Source organism: Oryctolagus cuniculus, chromosome 3, assembly GCF_051225735.1.
Source record: "Oryctolagus cuniculus isolate XC-2025 breed Fujian yellow rabbit chromosome 3, ASM5122573v1, whole genome shotgun sequence".
In the NCBI taxonomy this organism is placed as follows: Eukaryota; Metazoa; Chordata; class Mammalia; order Lagomorpha; family Leporidae; genus Oryctolagus; species Oryctolagus cuniculus.
This window is the reverse complement of record NC_142869.1, coordinates 16,696,579-16,711,969: the sequence shown is the minus strand read 5'-3', so window position 1 is coordinate 16,711,969 and position 15,391 is coordinate 16,696,579.

Below are 15,391 nucleotides of genomic sequence, written 5' to 3'. Positions count from 1 at the left end.
TCCAGATTCCTCCATTTTGTTGCAAATGACTGGATTTCGTTGTTTCTTACTGCGGTATAGTATTCTAGAGAGTACATATCCCATAATTTCTTTATCCAGTCTACTGTTGATGGGCATTTAGGTCGGTTCCAGGTCTTAGCTATTGTGAATTGAGCTGCAATAAACATTAGGGTGCAGACCGCTTTTTTGTTTACCAATTTAAATTCCTTTGGGTAAATTCCAAGGAGTGGGATGGCTGGGTCGAACGGTAGGGTTATCTTCAGGTTTCTGAGGAATCTCCAGACTGACTTCCATAGTGGCTTGACCAGTTTGCATTCCCACCAACAGTGGGTTAGTGTGCCTTTTTCCCCACATCCTCACCAGCATCTGTTGTTGGTAGATTTCTGAATACTTCAGTTTCCTGTAGCCTGTACACACCTAGACTTTGGAGTTGCAGCAGCCCTCTAATGGAGGCATTGTTAGAGACCACGTTTTAGAGAGAAGCTAGGCTATTAACTCATTGTCTTCTGCTGTGAGGTGCTGTGCTCAGCCCTCTGCCAGCATTAGCATGCTTCCTACATGTAAGAATCTTGAGTGAAAAAGCAGAGTGATGGATCCCAAAGACAGTAGGTCCTAATCCCTGGAGTCTGTGTTACTTTATAGGGAAACAGAGTCTCTGCAGATTAGGGATTTCTGAGATGTAGAAATTATCCCAAATGATCAGCATGGACTCGAAATGAAATCACTTGCATACACATAAAGGAGAAGCAGAGGTTGATGGAGTATGGCTGGCAGCCGCCAGAAACTGGAAGAAGTCAGGACAATCCCCTCCCCCCCAAGCAGGGGGGGAACTAACTTTGGATTTCTGCCTTTCAGAATTGTGAAAATAAGTTTGTGTCTGAGGTCAACAGGTTTTTGGTAATTCATTTCAGCAGCCATGGGAACCTAGTTTATCAAGGTAGGTTTTAGCCCTGTTTTATAGGCAATAAAACTAAGGCACAGACTGGCACCCAACTTGCAAAGCAGAACTGAGAGTTGTATAGGGGAGCCCTGCCCTTATCTAATGTACAGTGAGTGAGGACCCCTTCATGTGGCAGATAGACACGGGGTGGGATTTAGGCAACCCTGAATGTTAAGCAGCTTTTCACTATTTTAGTTCCCCTTCATGGCTGTAGACAGTCCCTTCCCAGTGACCAAGAACGGCAGCATCCCCCGAAGACCAGTCATCCCCGGTGCCAAATACAGCATTCCACCAAAACTCGTGCTGAGCCCTCAGGTAATGGACAAAGGACTTGCTGAATTACTGCATGCTGAGCTCTGGACTCTCTGAACTACTCCTTGGCTCTGAATCTTAGTTTTTGTCGTCTATAAGATAGAGATAATAATACATAAGGAGTTAGTGAAAGGCTAAGAAGTAATTTTTATAAATAACCAGTATAGTTCCTATCATGTCACAGTTCTTGGAAATAGAGGAGCTTTTTATTCTCCTAGTTGACTCCTACTGGTTTCAGACCACTGATGGGGCATTCTGTTGCCATCTTCCACATCAGCCAATGCATTCATTCTGATTTTTATCATCACATATCTTATAGGTATTCTGCATTTTTTGTTACTACATAAGCAATTAGAAGATTCTAAAGAAAACTAAGCCATGAGTGCTCATCACAAATGGCATTAATTGACTGATAAGAAAGATATTTGGCAAATGCAGAGACAGTACATCACAAAATGCAGGTAGGTGCTGCTTTTAGCTAGTTTAGGGCCAACATGAGAGTAAGAATGAGGTAGCAGCATTTCCTAAACATGGAAGATGGGCCAGGAAGGAAGTATGAAAAAAAAAATCTCAGCTCATTGGAAACTAGACAAATGTGAATTAAAATTTTAATATATATTTATACCTACAAGTGTGGTAAAATTTGGAAGTCTGACAAAATACAATCTTGGCATGTTTGATATAAGCACTTTGGAAAATGTGGCCTTATTTTTAAAAGGGGGCATGCACATACTCTGTAACCCAGCAATCACACACCTAGGAATATTCCCCAGGGAAATTTCCTCACATGGACCAGAAGACGAGAATAAGAAGGTTCACGGTTACATTGGTCTTTATCAGAGAAAGTTGGAAACAATCCAGTGTCTGTCAATACTGAAATAAGTAAGCAATTACAATAGTCATACAAATAACATACAGCTATGAAAATGAATGAACGCAGCTGGATAAACCTTAAGTCATAATATTAAGGGAATACATAAATCACAGAGGAATATATACGTATGATACACAAAAGTGAAAAGTAGGCTACTCTAGAGAGTATCTTGTTAGGCATATATAGGTAAAATGGTAAAAAAAAAAAAAAAAAGACAATGATGAACATGAGACTGGTTATTTCTGAGGGGACTGGAAGCAGGATAGCCTGGGGAGCTGGGATGCCTGTATTGGGTTTCTCCAAGGAATTGGTCCAGGAATGGACACCTGATGTGAGCTGCATTTTGGACTTGGGACCACAGGGAACTAGAGGTCCATGCAATGCTGGAAGCTGTCTGGTGCAAGTGTGCAGCTATTGGTAGACATATTCCCAAGTCCATGAAGAAAACTAATAAAGAGTGGCACAGGATGACTCTGACAGTAAGAGATTAAAAAGTGGAAAGAGACCTAAAAGCATTTAAATCAGTGGTTGTTCTGGAGACCCAGCTGGTTCCCTCCTCTACCTGAAACTTGGTTGTTAGTGGGCAGAAGTATAAAATGATTAAAACTCAGAGTGAGGGTTGGAAGGTTACAACCAAAACTCCAAAGATACACAAAAGGGGCTGACGCTGTGCCGTAGTGAGTTAGCTGCCGTCTGCCGTGCTGGCATGTCCTATGGGCGCCAGTTCCCATTCCAGCATCTCCACTTCCAATCCAACTCCCTGGTAATGTGCCTGGGAAAGCAGTGTAAGATGGCCCAAATACTTGGGCCCTGCACTCGCATGGGAGACCAGGAAGAAGCTCCTGGCTTCTAGCATCAGCCTAGTCCAGCCCTGACCATTATGGCTATCTGGGGAGTGAACCAGCAGATGGAAGACTTCTCTCTGCCTTTGCCTCTCCTTCTCTGTAACTCTGCCTTTCAAATAGATAAATAAATATGAAAAAAAAAAGATCCTTAGATGTCCTGAAATGTAGGATCCAAACCATATTAAAGAGTTCAGCCTTTATTATGAAGCAATTGGAAGAGATTCAAGGATTTTAAGAAGAAAAATACTGGGCTGGAGTTGTGGCATAGCAAGTAAAGCCACCACCTCTAGTGCCGGCATCCCGTATGGACACCGATTCGAGACCCACTGCTCCACTTCCTGTCCAGCTATCTGCTATGGCCTGGAAAAGCAGTAGAAGATGGCCCAAGTCCTTAGGCCCCTGCACCCGCGTAGGAGACCCAGAAGAAGCTCCTGGCCCCTGGCTTCAGATCAGCGCAGCTCCACCCGTTGCAGCCAATTAGGGAGTGAACCAGCAGACGGAAGACCTCTCTCACTCTCTCCCTCTCCCTCTCCCTCTCCTTCTTACCATGTAACTCTGACTTTCAAGTAAATAAATAAATCTTTTTTTAAAAAAAAAAGAATAATGACATGATTAATATTTTGGAAAGATCACATAGGGTGCATTGTAGAAAAGGAATTACAGGTGGCAGTGTGGAGGGCAAAACCTGGAACAAGGAAAACAGGATGTTGCAATAATCCAGGGGAAAAGTGACAGTAGACAAGAAATAGCACCTGTCAAAAGAAAAGAACAAACTATTCATAAACTCAGGGATTTGGGGCCAACCTGTGCTGTGGCATAGCAGGTAAAGCCGCCGCTGCCTGCAGTGCCGGCATCCCATATGGGCACCAGTTAAAGTCACGGCTGCTCCACTTCCGATTCAGCTCTCTGCTGTGGCCTGGGAGAGCAGTAGAAGATGGCCCAAGTGCTTGGGCCCCTGCACCCACGTGGGAGACCCAGAAGAAACTCCTGGCTCCTAGCTTTGGATTGGCACAGCTCCGGCTGTTGTGGCCAGTCGGGGATTGAGCCATCAGATGGAAGACCTCTCTCTCTCTCTCTGCCTCTCCTCTCTCTGTTTAACTCTGACTTTCAAATAAATAAATAAATCTTTAAAAAAATTCCTTAAAAGAAATCAGTGAATCAATGGATCATTTGCCAGGTATCCATAAACAACCTGAAATATACAAACTTGAGTTCAAGTCCATTATGATTACACTATCTTAGTTCATTTGGTCTCCTAAAACAAAATACTGTAGTCTCGATAGTTTATAAACAACAGAGATTTCTTTCTCATGGTTCTGGAGGCTGGGAAGCCCAAGATCAGGGTGCCAACATCTGAGTGCCTTTTGGGTTACAGACAGCCAACTTCTTGCTGGGTTTTCTCATGGCTGAAGGGGCAAACAAGTTCCCTTGGGGCCCTTTTATTAGGGCAGTAAACCATTCATGAGGGTTCTGTCCTTATGACCTAGTCATCTTCCAAAGTCTTCATTTCTTTGTACCATCATCTTGATGGTCAGGATTCTAATGTGTGAATTTTAGGGGGACATTGAAGTAACACCTTGACAGTAGGGACTCCATTTTGGAGCACCTGAGACTCCATCTTGAGAAAGCAAACCCCCACCCCCACCCCCACCGTGAGACTCTGATCTGAAACTATGATCTAAAACACTCAGACAACAGCAGTCTACTACATCACACCTGTCAACCTGCATCACACTTGGCAGAGCATAGAAATGCCCTAGCATGATTGCTGAAGCTTGGAAGTGGATAGGCTGCACCTGGGTTATTGATAAAAATGTAATTTGTCTATGTCCTACATATGGTTTAAGCCAATACCCGGATTAATGTCAAGATTATAACTGAAATTGTCAAGAAGGTAACTGGTATTGTCAAGATTATTTGATATTAGTTTGGCATAGGTTTTTAGGTCAGCTTGACCCTGGTACCCATGTATTCCCCCCTGATCCTAGCACCCATGTATTCCCCTCCCGATTTTGTAGTTTTTGCCTTTATAAACCCTGTTGCTTTGGGCTTCGGGGGTCAAGAGTTCTTTAGGGCTTAAGCCCACTCTCCACCGCCGGCAATAAAGGACCTTCAAGGGGCCGGCGCCATGGCTCACTTGTTTAATCCTCCTCACTTGGTTAATCCTCCGCCTGCATCACTGGCATCCCATATGGGTGCCAGTTCTAGTCCTGGCTGCTCCTCTTCCAATTCAGCTCTCTGCTGTGATTTGGGAAAGCAGTAGAAGATAGTACATGTGCTTGGGCCCCTGCACCCACGTGGGAGACCCCGAAAAAGCTCCTAGCTCCTGACTTAGGATCGGCACAGCCCTGGCCATTGCAGCCATTTGGGGAGTGAACCAATGGAAGGAAGACCATTCTCTCTGTCTCTCCATCCCACTGTCTGTAACTCTACCTCCCAAATAAATAAATAAAATCTTTAAAAAAAAAAAAAGAGGACCATCAAATTTTATCAATGTGTGGTTCCATTGTTTGCACTCACTCAGGTACAACATTTTGGAGGCTCCAGCGAGATATGAAGACCACCTCCAGGAAGACCTTGCTGGGATCCTTCCAGGTTGGTGCTCTGGCCATAGGGGAGGTACCCCCTGATGATGTTCCAGGGCCCTGTGTCCTGATTCACTGACCTGGGAGGCTTGACTTGACCTCTTCACCGACCAATTGGCCTCAGGTCCTTTGGTAAGCTGACTCCTATTTTCTGGTGGTGCTTTCTGGGTATTGGAGGTCTGACGAGATGCCAATACAGTCTCCATTCCGTTTGAGCATGACAGTGTTAGGACGGGAGACAGTCTGGTTAAAGAAAGGCCTTTCCTGGATATACTGATTTCTGTTCCTGTTTTGTGGCCACTTTCTGATGTCTGCATTCATAATCCCAGGAGGTCAATTCTTTTCCCTGTCCTGCCTGTCTCCTTTATTCCCTGTCTCTGGAGTCTCTCTGTCCCTTCCATTGAGCATGGGCTCTGCTCAGCCTAAGGGGACACTTTTTCAGTGTGTGTTCATTAGAGTCCATATATAAAGAATAATTCAAAGCTGCTTAAAAATAACTAAGGTTGGGGCTGACACTGTGGCACAATGGGTTAAAGCTGTGGGCTGCAGCGCCAGCATCCCAGATGGGTGCCGGTTCAAGTCCTGGCTGCTCCACTTCCAATCCAGCTCTCAGCTATGGCCTGGGAAAGCAGTAGAAGATGGCCCAAGTCTTTGGGCCTCTGCACCTAAGTGGGAGAACTATAAGAAGCTTCTGGCTCCTGGCTTCAGATCAGCTCAGCTCTCGCTGTTGCAGTCATTTGGAGAGTGAACCAGTGGATGGAAGACCTCTCTCTCTCTGGCTCTACCTCACTCTGTAACTCTGTCTTTCAAATAAATAAAATAAATCTTTAAAAAAAATAACTAAGGTTAAAATTTGATGTGTTATCTTATTTTAAAAATCTTGCCTTAATTTATGTATTTTTAAAGGATTACTTCAATATAAATCACTAAATCAGATAAAAAGGGGTCACAAGTATAAAACTGTTCTTGGTAAGGAAGGTTAAGAAAGATAGAGTTTTTAAAAATAGGTTTAAAGTGTAGAAAAAGGTTAAAAAAACAAATTTGTTATAAAAGGTGTGAGAAAGTCACAAAAGGTAATGAAAAATTTTCCGGATACAAAAGCTATTAATTAAAATCTGATCCTCAGTTAAAACAATGAGGTTTTTGTAATACATATATGTTGGTAAGTATTTTTAAATAGTCTTTAAAAGCTGTTAAAATGAGGCCAGCTCTGTGGCACAGCGGGTTAACACCCTGGCCTGAAATGCTGGTATCCCATATGGAGGCCGGTTCAAGACCTGGCTGCTCTACTTCCCATCCAGCTCTCTGCTATGGCCTGGGACCTCTCTCTCTCTGCCTCTCCTTCTTGCTCTGTAACTCTGGCTTTCAAATAAATAAATAAATCTTTAAAAAAATACAACATCTCTCTCTTTTTTTAAAGATTTATTTATTTACTTGAAAATCAGAGTTACACAGAGAGAGAAGGAGAGGCAGAGAGAGAGAGGTCTTCCTTGCACTGCTTCACTCCCCAATTGGCCGCAATGCCCAGAGCTGTGACGATCCAAAGCCAGGAGCCAGGAGCTTCCTCCAGGTCTCCCACATAGGTGCAGAGGCCCAAGCACTTGGGCCATCTTCTACTGCTTTTCCAGGCCATAGCAGAGAGCTGGATTGGAAGAGGAGCAGCCGGGACTCAAACCTGTGCCCACATGGGATGCCAGCGCTGCAGGCAGCGGCTTTACCCGCTATGCCACAGTGCTGGCCCCAACATCTCCTTTTAATAGATTTTAATTGGAAACTCTGTCAATTTTCTAGTCAGATCCAGTAAGCTCTCTTCTCTTTCCTAGTTCTGACCCTGTTACAACTGTTCCAAGTTATGGGATGATTCCATGCACTAACTTATATTTAAGGATTTTACTTCCCACTTAAGTGACAAAGAAACATCAATTTTGTATCCTACTGATGTTCTCCGTCTCTCCTTAAATTCTGATTGTTTAAAAAGTTGTGTTTTTATTAAAAAGAATTATGGTTTGGTTAAATATATCCTCATTCTAAAACATTTAAATGATCAGTTTGTTGAAATCTTTACTTAGTATATACTGTTGATCTTCTCTATAGAAATATAATTTAAAATGAGTCTTAATGAAGAATGGGATTGGAGAGGGAGTAGGAGATGGGATGGCTTGCAGGTGGGAGGGTGGTTATGGGGGGTGGGGAACTGCTATAATCCAAATGTTGTACTTTTGAAATTAATATTTATTAAATAAAAGTTTTCTAAAAAAATGACCAGTTTGTAACACTAATAAAATCTGGTCTATATCAATGCTACTCATACAAATATCCAAAAGTTACAAGTCTGATCATTTTGTTGTGTTGTTAGTCACAATGGTTGTCTTAATGAAAAAAGGCCCAGAAGACTGAAAAGGGATACATGTTTAATGAAATCTTACAGGTGCTTTCTAAAATACTGTGTGGAGTAAGCAAGTGCTTCTTCTTATTTGTTAAACAGTTTTATAATTTTAACCATGGCTATTTAAAGCCTTTGTAATTCATAGTTTTGTATTTTCCTCTAAACACTAAAAATCATATTTACTGCTCATAAAAATTAAAACATTGTTGGTTCTGTGTTTAAGTGTGTCCTCTTTTAGGTTTCAAAGGACTTCTTTTTCCTACCTTTATTGTATTCAGTACTTTAGTATGGCTCTACAAATAAAGCCAAAGTTAACAGGTTCCAACTAAAAAAGTATGATTAATTCGGGTTACTAAAAACAAAAAGTATTAGTAATTTTTAAAGTTAAAAATCTTAAAGAGGCTGGCACAGTGGCGCATTAGGTTCCTCTGCCTGCCATGCCAGCATCCCATATGGGTGCCAGGTTCTAGTCCCGGTTGCTCTTCTTCCAGTCCATCTCTCTGCTGTGGCCCGGGGAAGGCAGTGAAGGATGGCCCAAGTGCTTGGGCCCCTGAACCCGCATGGGAGACCAGGAAGAAGCACCTGGCTCCTGGCTTCGGATCGGCATAGCTCTGGTTCATTTGGGGAGTGAAGCAACAGAAGGAAGACTTTTCTCTCTGTCTCTCTCTCTCTCACTGTCTGTAACTCTGTCAAATAAATAAATAAATAAATCTTTTAAAAAAAGAATCTTAGAAAGCTGTTACTAAGATTGTTTTATTGTTCCATCCTGTAATGTATGTTCTGTGTTATATGTGTACCTATTGTATGTCTACATAAAAGTAAATTTAGAGTTCTGTTTTAATTGACTTATAGAAATAAGATTACTCATAAATTTAAGCTACTAAATTAACCCAAAATACATTTTGGGTTCACATGACCTAAATAAACCTCTGTATCAGTGTTCTAAACTTGGTCGTATAGAGAAACCAAATATGGTTTTTTTAAGTCATTGACATATTTATGCTTGGGTTTGCTGGTCAAACAAGTTACACTTGTGCTAGATAATTAAACTATATTTCCAACTACAGGTACTCTTAAGACTTTAGACTTTTTGGTAAATACTTTTATGAGTTGTTATTTGACAATTAAAATTTCTTGCTAAGTTTTCACTTAATATTAAATTATTGACAGTTAATAATCTAAAAGCCTGTATTGTCTTCAAGATGAGAAACTGATTTTTTTAAAAGTTATTTTATTTATTTGAAAGAGTTACAGCAAGAGGTAGAGACAGAGAGAGAGGTCTTCCATCCGATGGTTCACTCCCCAGATGGCCGCAATGGCCAGAGCTGCACTGATCCGAAGCCAGGAGCCAGGAGTTTCCTCCAGGTCTCTCATGTGGGTGCAGAGGCCCAAGGACTTGGGCCATCTTCTACTGCTCTCCCAGGCCACAGCAGAGAGCTGGATTGGAAGAGGAGCAGCTGGGACTAGAATTGGTGCCCCTATGGGATGCTGGTGCTTCAGGCCAGGGTGTTAACCTGCTGTGCCACAGCGCCAGCCCCGAGAAACTGATTCTATTCTAAAATCTCCAACAGGATATACAGTTTGATCTTCAGACCTTATAAAAGTAATGGCTAGATGCCGGCACTGTGGCGCAGTGGGTTAACACCCTGGCCTGAAGCGCTAGCATCCAATATGGGTGCCAGTTCTAGTCCCAGCTGCTCCCATTCCAATCCAGCTCTCTGCTATGGCCTGGGAGAGCAGTAGAAGATGGCCCAAGACCTTGGGCCCCTGCACCCGCGTGGGAGACCTGGAAGAAGCTTCTGGCTCCTGGCTGTTGCGGCCATCTGGGGAGTGAACCATCGAATGGAAGACCTCTCTCTCTCTCACTCTGTCTCTCTCTCTCTCTCTGCCCCTCCTCTCTCTGTGTAACTCTGACTTTCAAATAAATAAATAAATATAAAAAAAGTAGTGACTAACATTTTTCTGTCGTGGTGCCTGGCCACATATAACAGCTAGATTTATTTTGCCATGGATACAGTAAACAGGCAAAACCTCCCTTTTCAAACCAAACTAACAGAGAGATACAAAATCTTACTAATTGGTTCAAAATTGTTTGGATAAAGTAGTCTTCGTGTTTGATCTTATACTTCCTGTGACAACACATTTCTAGCTCTGGCCACCAAAGATTAGTGATGGGATTGAGCACCCTGCTGACTAACATCCTAAAGGCCTCCTCTGTGGTCTACTTTAACAAGGACCGGGAAAAAGAGGAGTGAGCTGGACAACAGGAGCAATGTAAGAATAGGTGACAGGCCAATTGATAACAGCTTTACACAGCGACCTGCCATCAAGGAAACCCAACAAGACCAGTCCATCCTACATGGCATTGGTTTTCGATGTGGAAAGCCAGGGCTTGGGACAGACAGCAGTCATGGCAGAAGCCAGTCTTCAAAGAGCCCTGTCAGCTCTGCCAGCCCAGAGCTGGGTCACTAGAAACAGAACTGCCCTGGAGTTGAAGGATTCCTAGGTCAGAACCGCAGGCCTTGTTGGCTCTAAGCTGAAAAGCCCTTCACTCTGCTCAGCTTCCAAAGTGACCCTCACCATCAGGGGGACATAGGATCAGCAACATTGCAGACAGAGCTGTAGATTTGCTTTTAGAGATCCTGCCTATTCTATACTGACTTCTTATTCAGGCCAGCTCTGCTCTCAGTCAATGGAGTCAACGGGGTGCCTTCCCTAAGGAGGTTCACACCTCCTTTATGATGTCTCTTCCAGTACCTTATGTACCTTACCTCTAAATTAAAAAAAAAAAAAAAATCCCTCCTGGTTTGGACAGCACCTTTCATAGGTCCTCTAATAATGACTCTGTCCTTTGTTTTAGACCCCGTGTATTTAATCTGCTTGTTAGATTTGTTTTCTCCGGATTTAAAGCAATACAACTCTAGATGGCCATGCACATAAAACCTTGGATGAAAGCAGTTCCTTCAAAATGACATTGCAGCCTCCTTGAGAGGCCACCTCCTGTTGGAACCCTGTTTTGGCTGCCATTCCCCACTCCACACCCTGTGGGTCCCCAGGGACAATGACCCCCTGTCAGCAGGAAGTAGCCAAAATGAGATCGACACCCTGGGTTCCTACAATAGAAGAGTGCAGATTAAAGGAGGGGGAGGGCTGAGGCCATCTGGTTGGGCTAAGTGTCTGTGGGCCCCTCAGGCTTTAACAGAATGTCTTGTACATACGGGTTATAAGCTGTGAACAAAAGATTTACTCTGAGACCTGATCCCAACTCTCCCCACTGTGATAGTCTATACCCAAAACTAGCAACAGGGGGCTGGGTCCACCAAAGCAAACACTAGCTCTTAGCACCTCCCATTCCAAAAGGCCCCATGTTAGTTCTGGTCCTAGTTGGGTTCAGTGTGGTGGGTACTGCTGCCCTCAGCAAAGCAGCCTTGATTCTGAGCTAGCTAAGTACTTCCCAGATGCCAACATCAGCCAACTCCAATCTTCTATTGACCTGTTACACAGCCAGGTAGAGTCTCTTAAAGTGGTTGTCCTGATTGTAGGCCCCGTATTCTTAACCGGTTACAGAATTTCATTAGACAAGGCCGGCGCCGCGGCTCACTAGGCTAATCCTCCACCTAGCGGCGCCGGCACACCGGGTCACACCGGGTTCTAGTCCCGGTCGGGGCGCCAGATTCTGTCCCGATTGCCCCTCTTCCAGGCCAGCTCTCTGCTGTGGCCAGGGAGTGCAGTGGAGGATGGCCCAAGTGCTTGGGCCCTGCACCCCATGGGAGACCAGGAAAAGCACCTGGATCCTGGCTCCTGCCATCGGATTAGCGCGGTGCGCCGGCCACAGCGCGCCGGCCGCGCCGGCCATTGGAGGGTGAACCAACGGCAAAGGAAGACCTTTCTCTCTGTCTCTCTCTCTCACTGTCCACTCTGCCTGTCAAAAAAAAAAAAAAAAAAAAAAAAAAGAATTTCATTAGACAAAGTGTAGCTTCTGTTAAACTCATGTATATATATACTTCCTGATTCATATGATGTGGCTGAATCAAGGATTTGATTATTGACAAAACACAAAATGGGGAATGAAGTAACACCTTGACAGTAGGGACTCCATTTTGGAGCACCTGAGACTCCATCTTGAGAAAGCAAACTCCCACCACCACCCCCACCGTGAGACTCTGATCTGAAACTATGATCTAAAACACTCAGACAACAGCAGTCCACTATATCACACCTGTCAACCTGCATCACACTTGGCAGAGCATAGAAATGCCCTAGCATGATTGCTGAAGCTTGGAAGTGGATAGGCTGCACCTGGGTTATTGATAAAAATGTAATTTGTCTATGTCCTACATATGATTTAAGCCAATACCTGGATTAATGTCAAGATTATAACTGAAATTGTCAAGAAGGTAACTGGTATTGTCAAGATTATTTGATATTAGTTTGGCATAGGTTTTTAGGTCAGCTTGACCCTGGTACCCATGTATTCCCCCCTGATCCTAGCACCCATGTATTCCCCTCCCGATTTTGTGTTTTTTGCCTTTATAAACCCTGTTGCTTTGGGCTTCTGGGTCGAGAGTTCTTTAGGGCATGAGCCCACTCTCCACCACCGGCAATAAAGGACATTTTAACATTTTAACATTTTAACAATGTGTAGTACTCCTTTGTTTGCATTCGCTCAGGTACAACATCATAAATATTCAATCAATAGCTTGGGTCTCCCTGGAAATTAAAACTAAAACTAACTGATGGGATTTGCTGTGCCACACGCTCAAGTACTCTGCTGTTTGAGTTGCTGACTGCCTCTTTTAAGAGCCTTCCCTGGACTTAGGTCATTTGCAGTTGGCCTTCCCAGTCTCTTTCTTCTTGTTCCTGCTGTGTTTGGGCTGCTAGTGCCCCAGCAGGTTCCCAAGCCAAATGTAAATGAATTTAGGAGTAAGGGTCATGGGAATGGAGGAGCCACTTAATAAATACTAGTGATTAGTGTAACAGTTTTTAAGGGTAATCGTTCATTTTAATAATTTAAAACTTTGGAAAGCACATATTTTACAAAGCAAATATATGTTAAAATTAACTAAGGAAAAGATAACTGAACCTAGATTGAGGCAGGAATGGTGTACAGGATCTGAAACCTTGCTTGTGCCTACAGCAATAAGAAAATACGGAGGAAAGGTCACTTTGGACCATGGTCATGGGGGCTACAAAGCCTCACTTCTCAGGAAAGCCTCCTGAAACCCTGCCCAGAACAAGCATAACGGAGGCCTGTCAGATTGATAAAATGGCTTATTGAGAAGGCAATAAGAAAACAGAAGGGCCTGAGCAAGTTTCTTGAACTTTATTCAAAAGAGCCTTGAAAATAGAACTTTATGAAGGACATTCATTAAAACTATCATTGTAACGGCCTTCTATTTGGCTTTCACCAGAGCTGGTCATTCTCATGAATTATGGTGACCATAATAGTTAGATTCCACCCTCCACCCCACAATCTCTCTCTCTCTCTCTGTGTGTGTGTGTGTGTGAATGGGACAGAAATAATATTTACTTTTATGATCAATGCAACTTATGAATTTCAGAACTGTGACCTTTATACTAAATTGTCCCCTATAAGGACTGTCAATCTTGAAAAAGTACTATTTGCTTTTTAACTTAAAATAGTTCACTTTAATTTACAGTAAAATGCCATCTTAAATAGAAAAACATTGATACTTTCTTCTAGTAGAAGTTAGCTGTGTTAAACTTCACAGGAAAAAGAGGCAAAACAAGGAAGTTATTTGTCATTACTCATTTCTAAGAGTAGGCTTTCGTAATCTGAACTAGCACTGTCTATTCCTTAGAGTTCAGTGGAAATAGGAACCATACTCATATGGTGAAATCCCAGTTCTTCAAGCAGGACCGAGTTGGTTTCCTACCACCATGCCCTCTCCTCTATAGGACTAGCCAAAGATATGGTGCTTGATACATTTTGTGTAATTATGTGTAATTATTTACTCATGTACAGCCAATACCAAGCACATAGGACGTGACTGGTATTTGTTAATTGAATGGATAACTAACCCCAACTCAAACCATGACAAGCTTGATCTTCAGGCCTCTTTGCCTTGTCATTCAGTGATTCAATGACTTCCTTGGTTTCAACAACACTCCCTTCCTTCCTTATAGTATTATTTGAGAAATACCTTAGTGTGGCTCAGAAACAAACAAAACTTGGGCTCTAGAGGCAATGATCTGGTTCTACTCTTTACCAAGTGAATAATTCATCTGATTTCTATTATGTTTCCTTGTTGTTTCTATTATGTTTACTTGTTGGTAAGTGGAATAATAGTACCTATTGTGGAGAGTCCTTTGGGCTTTAAGTCAGGCGTGGCAACATAAAGCACATAGCATAGTACCTGGGAGGTAGTATGTACTCAATAATGTTGATGTAGATGCATTTGAACTGCAACCCTCATTCAAACTCTGTTTCTCCAAATATCGGGTTACCCACAAAAACAAAGCAAAAGCAAAGAAAGAACAAAATAAGCAGTGATTTCCAAGCTGGGTTTTGCTAAATCCTAAGAAGTTCTGTGACTGTGTTGCTGATTTCATTTTGCTAAAAATACAGTCACTTTAGGAAGAGATGCTGAGCAGGTAGAAATCTGATTCCCCATCTCTTTTCAACCAGAACGGCATTGATTTGATTTTTTTATAAACTGCAATTTTTTGAAGATTAAAAAAAAATCCTCTGGAAGAAAAAATTTGAAACCATTCTCTTACACTATATCACTTTCCCTTGTTTGTTTTAGTTATTTGTGCCAAGAATTGGCTGTGTGACTCTAAAGAGAGGTAGGTTTACATCTGGCTAGTACTTGTCTGGTAATTCCAGAAAATCACTTTTTTTCAATTCTCTTTTCCACGAAATGTGTAGTTAGGAAAGACAATGTGTAAGATTCCTATTTCCATTAGAGTTTCTTAAAAACAAATTTGGAGTTATTTTACATTTCCTATTTTAAAATTATTTATTTATTTAAGAGGCAGGGAGAAAAAAAGAGGGACAGAAACAGAGAGAGAGAGAGAGAGCTCTCCCATATGCTAGTTCATACCCTAAATGTCTACAACTGTCAGGGCTGGACTATGCTGAAGCCAGCAGCCAGAAACTCAATCCAGGTCTCCCTTCCGGGTGGCAGAAACTCAGGTTATTCAGCCCTCACCTGCTGCCTCCCAGGGCACATATTAGCAGGAAGCTGTCAGGACTCGAACCCAGTTACTCTTATGTGGGATGCAGGCACCTCACTGGAAATCTAACCACCACTAGGCCGAATGTCCACCCCTGCTTGTTAATTTTAATTCTGATGAGCAATGGGACTCATACGGAATAATCTTTTTAATAGCTTGATGAATTAAAACTTTTTCACCATTTCAATCCAACAATCATTTAATTCCAATAACCTAGCATACAATGTATATAAAAATAAACACATGTTG